At 42.3% G+C, this 7,432-nt stretch overlaps 1 long non-coding RNA gene across 1 annotated transcript in view; it reads right to left on the minus strand.

Moving 5' to 3' along the window:
• LOC135280169 (uncharacterized) overlaps positions 1 to 7,432 on the minus strand; it is a 28,372-nt gene that overhangs the window by 8,705 nt on the left and 12,235 nt on the right. The window contains exons 4-6 of the long non-coding RNA XR_010347222.1: positions 5,698 to 7,014; positions 5,171 to 5,272; positions 2,114 to 2,825 (exon numbers count right to left, since the gene is read on the minus strand). This is a non-coding gene — a long non-coding RNA (uncharacterized LOC135280169). The remainder of the gene's footprint in view (positions 1 to 2,113; positions 2,826 to 5,170; positions 5,273 to 5,697; positions 7,015 to 7,432) is intronic.

The raw sequence follows: 7,432 nt of genomic DNA on the forward strand, positions 1-7,432 counted from the left end.
TGGCTGTCAACTGAGAAAGGGAAGTGGGGAAGGGAGAAAGGAAACTAACATTTTAATATTATTTTAATATTATTTTCCTTTATTTAAAAGGTCCACGTGGTTGTGTATACAATTTGTTTAAATCAGATTCTGCTTCACGTTGGACTCTTTCAGCATCTGATTCATGCTGCTACCACAGCACAAGACAAATGAGAGAAGAGCCCTGTGACTTCTGGTGTGCATATTTCTTTCTGCTGGGGAGGGAGCACTTTTCAGTCACCCTGCTGAAGTAGAAGGCTCTATGTTTGTATTTGTGTGATCAAAGTAGTGCTGTCCTAGCATCTGAGGACAGATGTGTACTGGATATTGGCACTGGATTTCAGGGCTGTTAAACAGCTGGGTGGATACTGGTTGAAGACAGATTGGTTTTAGTATCAGAACAGGTTTGGTGGCCATAGGCCTGCACTGCCACTGTGTGATGCACATGCGATCTCCGTGTCCTTCTGAACCTTCCCCTCTGCTGAAATTGCCCACAAGTACCTCTGTCATGAAGGCTGATGTTGTAATAGCAAGGGATTCACTTCATTATATTGTGCAAAGCTGACATGTTTAGAAAAAAAAAGAAAAAAAAAAAAAGTTTGTCAAAACTTTTTGTCCAATCCTGTTGTCCACAGTCAGGCTGGATGAAGCTCTGAACCCAGTCTAGTGAAAGATGTTCCTGCCCGTGGCAGGGAGATTAGAACTAGATCTTTAAGATCCCTTCCAGCCCAAACCATTCTATGGTTCTGTATAAACTTTTGGCCTGTTGTGTCTTTCCACTCCTGTCTTTCTTCAGTCTGTGGTAGCAGTACAGATTCATGAAGAGACAATCTTTTTGTCCAGGAGCCTAATTCATGGCAGTCCTGCTGTGTTTGGGGGGAATATACTGTCTGGAAAACTGAGCAGCATGTGATCTCATCACTGCAGCAGAGCACTCTGATGGGCTGCTTAGGGAGGTAGGATAACTTCTTCCAGCACACTTTTTATCTGCCTTTTATGTCAGTATTGCAGGCTGCATTTTCAACTGACAGAACCTCACACTTAGGTTCCTATACCACGTAACCTGCAGTTCCTGATGGTTTATAAAATAAACCTCATGCCCTCTTTGATACCCATAGTTTACAGATGAGACAAAGAGGTTTATGTAATACCTAACCTAACATGAGCAGATGGTGCTGTAAGAAGGGACATTTCTGTTTTTCTCACCTCTTAGGCTGCATCAAGGTCTTCAACTGCCTTAAACTGGTTGTGAAATCTCTCCCACAGACATCAGTTACATGTGAAAATCTCTCTCATAGACATCAGTCTCCACCACCAATTATTAGTTACTAGTAGGGATTTTCTGAGGAAAAATCAAGAGAGCTCAAGTTGCCCCAGAATGCTGTCATTCAATGATGACAGTGATGATGTGACAGGGTGTCACATCCTGGCTCCTGGGCAGTGGTAGTTTTATTCACAGCTGAAGAACTACATGGGGTTTTTCATGTGTTATCTCACTAATTACTCTGTACTGGTATTTCTGTGGGGAGCTGGGGTAACACTGTAATTGTGAGTGCCCAGTGGTGGTTGGGCACGTGTGTGAAATCTGGGAGGCTCGTTCTTGTGGCTCCTGTTACTGCTGTGCTGCTCAAACCCTCTGTGATGGAGCTGTTAGTTTAGATTGTGCTGAAATGCAAATAACAAAAATAAAGCTTGTTTGAGAGCAGCATTTTAATCTGTATTCTCTGAGCTGTGTGCAGGTAAATACAGCCCAAAGCCTGGCCCATGAGATCATTCACTTAGTCCATTCACATTGATTAGATTAGCTTTGGAAAGCAAGTATGAACAAGTGCCTATGTAGTGCTGGTGAAAATAGTTTACCAGCAGGTATAGTTTTATCTGGAGTACCAAATGAAAAACTCCCTCACTTCACAAGGTAGAGCCTGCAGGATTGCTGCCTGGGATTTATAGATATGAGAGCAGCTGGTACAGTAGTTTGTCCATCCCCTCATTTGCCTTGCCTCTTTCCATAGCAGTGCAGATTTTCTCAGCAATTAAAAAGAGAATAAAGCAAAAAATATGTACTTAATATGCCTAAATCTTCAAAAACTCTCACCATCATCCTGTGTGAATAAACTTGGATGTAACTACATGTAGGTTAGGCTGTGTGATCATTGCTGTTGCACTGTCTTGTGCCGTGGCTGTCATCTTCTGTCTTGTGGTTGGCTTTCCATCTCCCTGAGACCTTAAAAAAATGGATGAGAAAGAGCAATGGTCAAGGGACACAGGCAAGCTCTGTCTAGGCCCTTTCCTTAACCCCTGATTAAATCTGCTTAGGCATCACTGTGCTCCAGGACACGTGCAGTGTGCCTGGGATTCAACAGCTCCAACCAAATAAATCCATCACTGCATTAAACATCTCTGTGCAGAGGACCTAAAGGTAAGGTCTCCATTTTTCCTCAAACCATCCTTGTATGCTTCCTAAATAAAAATGAACTTGATTTAAATCCAAGCACCAGCTAGTGAATGCAGAAAGTGATGCCACCATTTTCCTGATGCCTCCAGCAGCCATGGCTCACACAGCGCTGCACAAGCTGCTTGTCTGCTGCAGTGTCAGCCCTGAGCAGTGAGGAGAGGGTCTTCCACACCTGCTATCTCTGCTAAACCTGCCTGGAGATCTGAGTTAATCTTTGACATACCACCTGGCCTCCTGTAGAAGGAGATTCCTCTGAACAGTGGTGTCGTGAGACTGTCAGTGACCAAATGTGCAGAGGTCTCAGCTCTCTTTGCACATGCCTTTTTCAGCCTTTCTGTTTACCTGCAGTGTACTTATGAGAAAGCACACAGGGCAGTGGGTCAAAAAATGCTTAGTGCATAATTTTGAAGTGTAGTGGTCCATGAGAATAAGCAGAAGCTTCTACTTTTTGCTCTGAAATTTTTCTCAAAGAAAGTGAGACCAAAGAAAAGCTCCACACCTGGGTTATCATCAGGAAGGCTACAGTTCCCTTAGATGCAACATTTCTGAATGTAATTTTATACTTTGGCAGATCTAATCTTCCACTAACCCACTAAAATGCCATTCAGTTTCTTTTTTTCACCATAGTCCTGAAAGAGCTGCCACAAGTGTAGAAAATGTTGTCCAGCCAAAAAAAAAAGAGGAAGAACCATTTGACACAGCTCAATATTGTGTTCATCAGTTTCTTAACTGCTTTCCTAGTAATAGGGAGGAGGATGAAAAAAATACTTTCAGACTTTGGTTTCTATTGAAAAATTACATGTACCCTATTTTCAGAGAACTTAAGTACAACAAATAGCAGCAGATATTTTCCTTATTTCTCTGAACATGGGAAATAAAGGGGGAAATTAATTTACATCCATGTAGTGGCATAGTTAAGTGAAGGCAGAGGAAATGAGACTTGTACCCTCTGGAGATAATTCACGTGTTAATTTGTGTCACCCTGTAGAGCCACACAGATTGATTCCTGAGCCACAAACACTGGCAGCACGTTCACCACCAAAGTCAACTGAGCAGCAAAGGAGTATTGGGTGTGCTGACACTGTAGTCTGAGCTCCCATTAAATGTTTAATGTAATCTAATATTACTTTATCATGAAATACATATCTCATAACCCAAAATGGTTTATTGATGGGGAACCTTTCCTATGTGTTCCCTAACTTGTAGTGACTTTGACCTACTTTAGCAGTGCACTTGTGCTTTTTCTGGGTGTTTGACCATACAGCTTAAATTAGCAAGTTGACATTGAAATGCTGATTTACACCTGCAGTCAAATGGATAACACATGTTAAAGACTGATTGTCAGCAGCTCCAATACATTATGGCTTCATTCTCTGGCATTGTTTCTTCCTTTTATGGGATTTAAGGACAGCATTGTGTGGCATTGTTGTTATGGCTATGGACACAGCTGTGGGGGGCTGACACTGTGTATGGTCCTTGTCATTTATCTAAAAGCTGACATCACTTTCAGAAAATGACTGTGAAAGTTTGGATGTTTAAGTGTTGCTGTATGTTTTAAGACAGCATTGGGAATAAAAAAGCCTTTTTGCTGACATTAAAAAAAACCCAACCAGTTAACATTGAATAGCTTGTTCTTCTGACCCTTTCACCTTAAGGAAGATTAATGGTGGTTTAGATCAGAACATCCCCCCTGATCAGGGTCTGAATGCTTCAGGGATTCAGGCAGACAAAGAAAGTCATTTCACCCCTAGGTCACCAGCACAGACCTGTGGTGTCTCACTAGTGACCACTGGATGATTGCTCAGTAGTTTATGTGCAAGAGTTGGTGGTCATAATCCATTTTCCAATGGACAGGTTCCTGCCTCATGAAAGCTGTCACTGAGTGCCTATCCAAGCAGCAAAAAATGGGAATTAACATGAACAGCCTGCATTACATTTGCCTTGCACTACTAAAATCTCAGAGCCTCTGTGTTTCAGTGGATCAGGCTCACTCCAGGAAGGGTTGAAGCTGTGCTGGTGCTGTTCTGTGAGTGGTGGCACCTCCGTGTTCCCTTCTGGAGGGATGCAGCCTCTGGAGCACACAGGTCTCATTCAGACACACTCACAGTGTCACCACCTGCATTTAGGACATCCTGGAATGTCATGTCCCACAGCTTTCCTGTAGTCACATCCCAGGTTTAGTTCTTGGTGTGGTCAAGCTGGTGTACTTCATACCTACTGCACTTGTATTTCAAATGGAAGACCTAAAGTTAGGACTCAGTAAAACTGAGCAGAGAGCTGGCGGGCAGGTTCTGATTGTAAAGTAACTCTCTGTGACTTCTCATGTCAGAAATTATAATGTCACCAACCAGAAAGCCCAGTTCAGGGGCCTACCCAGCAGAGCTGAGCTGAAAACGCCAAGGTGCCCAACAAAGGCAGCAGGGGGTTGGCTGACAGGCACTAAAGGTCCGAGTGTGTCCTTCAGCAGGGACATCAGCACGCACACAGCAAGCCAGGCTTTGGGAAAAACTGGCAGACATATGAGTACAGTTGTTCACAGCTGAGATGTTGAGCCTGAGTATATAATGTTGTTACACACGACAGAAAAAATAGAGTGCTAGGATGTAAAGGCTGAGAGGATCAGACTTCAGGGGGACATATGAGAATATGCATTAAAAAATATTGTAAAAACCTGAAGGATGAGGAATCTAGACGTACATTGTTATTAGGTTTCATGTCCAGATCAAGGCCCACAAGGGCTCTTTCCTGTTCCCTTTTGGTTTCTTTTTTCTCCCAGGATTAGCTCTGTACAGTACTTTCCTAGTAGTGGACAGAGCAAATGAAAAGATTACAGGTGAAACTGAAGTAATAAAGGGAAGTGCTTAAGTGTAAAGGCTAACAGGATAAAGGAGAAGGACACGTAAAGACGAGTTCTGCGAAAATCAGAGATCTGAGGCTGCTGCGTGACTTTAAAAGTACTGACCTCTATGTAGCTTATAAGCTTGAAAATCCTCTCCTATGTATTTGCAGCATTAATTCCTCTTGTTATCTGAGGTGATCTACTTTAATCAGATTCCTACAAACAAGTCAAGTGCTTACAGCAGAAGATCTTTGACACCCCTACTGGCAGCGTCAGTGGACAGGACAAAGACCAAACCAGCAGGGAGATCAGATAAATGGCCTCATCTCAGCAAAAACTGTTTTAGGATAATTGGCATCAGAGTTCCCCCCCTCCAGGCTCTTACCTGTATGCTCTATGGTCATTTGATGTACTGGTTGCACAAAAGCAACCTCAAAATAATCACATTTCAAAGGCACAGGAATTCTGAAGCCTCCTCTGTCACAGTGCCAACTCCTGTGCTACCTTGCTTCTTCACTCAGATAACTTGAGTCTGGATCAAAAGGGGACTCATAAATTTGATCTGCTTTTGAGCCTTTAGTGCAGCTTCTACTTCCTGTTTTCTAAGTTGCTAGTCCCATGGTCTCTAGCCCAAATAACGATGGTCCTTGTTTTAAATTTAATCTCATTTTCACACAGAGCTTAAGCAGAGGGGGCAATGCCATCTGATACCCTCCAAAGACCTTTCATCCCCACTGGAGCACATGTATTGCCTGTGGCAAAAGGAGCTTGATGGCTGTGTGAGGACACACGAGATACGAGATACGTAAGGTGACAGTTTAGGTTGCCTTACTCTTTAGACTTATCCACTGGAGAAATGCTAATTATTTTGTGCCTGGTTACCCATTTTATTGCATGTGGTGCAAGACTCAGGATGCAGTTGCAGCAAGAGGGCTACCACTGCCTAAATCTAGGAACCACAGGACAAGCTTGGATTAATATGCTTGTTTGCCCAAAACTGGTTATGTTTCTAGCAGGAGCCAATAGTTGAGATAATCTTAAAAAATTTAAAGGAAAAAATTGGGAGTGAAAAAAACCAATCCAAAAATCATTGTGGCTTATCAAGGGAATAAAGACCTCACTGATCAATTTGCTTGAAAAATTAGTAAATCCAGGACAAATGTAGTTTAAGATTAGCATCTTAATGAACTATTGTTGTCACAGCCTGGTTTGGACATATCGCTCCTTTGTTGACATTTTTAATGCTTTCTGTGGATTACCAGTACATGACCAGTATATGAAAGCTTGTTAAGCCTCCACGTGCTCAACCTGGCCCTAGCTTTAATACTGGCTTAGTGCAATCCCTGCTGTTGGCACAAGCTCTGTGGGACTGGAGCCTTGTGGTGCTGAGCATTGTGTTTCTACCTAATCATCATATGGACCTACTCAAGTGTGTTTTACAAGCTTAGGGCAAATTTGTGACTGCCCAATTATCTATATGTAACTTTTTTATAAGAGAAGCCAACCAGGTTGGGGGCTTTGCCCCCTTTCTTTGTCTTTCCCTTCTTTTTTTCAGAATTCTGGAATATCTTTCTGTAAGTAGTGGGGGGATGCTTTCAGCCTGGCTTCCAGGTCTGGCTGGTATTTCCTTTCCCGATTAGCAGAGAAGCCTGTGCACTCATCTTTTCAAACTGCAGAGCTCTTGCATCTCTCTCCTGGTTCCCTGTAAAGAATTGAAAGTTCAAAATGTTTTTTGAATGCCTCAATTTTATTCCCATTAAGGAAAAATCTGTTACAGCAGCTTCTAGACAGCTGCAAATTGACATGTAACTTTTGAAAATTCACCTTTAAGCTGTGCAGTGCTACTTCAATTTTGAGCTAGTTTTGCTATCTGCTACAAGTGTGAGGTGAAGTTAGTGTATCTGTCTCTCTATTCCTTTCATTCAGAGAAAAACAACAGATTATTATGAGAATTTCACTGTATAGTTTGCTTTTTTGGTTGGTTTTCCTTTTCAGTTTTTTGCAGTTGTAATTCTGTGGCCCTAAACCGAAACAAAGCGATTTTCCTTCCACAAAAAAAAAAAAGGCTGCTAGCATTGCATCATGTAGAAGTGGTTTAGAGTAGATGCCTGCAGTATGCA

The sequence above is a fragment of the Passer domesticus genome, chromosome 1 (assembly GCF_036417665.1).
Source record: "Passer domesticus isolate bPasDom1 chromosome 1, bPasDom1.hap1, whole genome shotgun sequence".
Taxonomy (NCBI): domain Eukaryota; kingdom Metazoa; phylum Chordata; class Aves; order Passeriformes; family Passeridae; genus Passer; species Passer domesticus.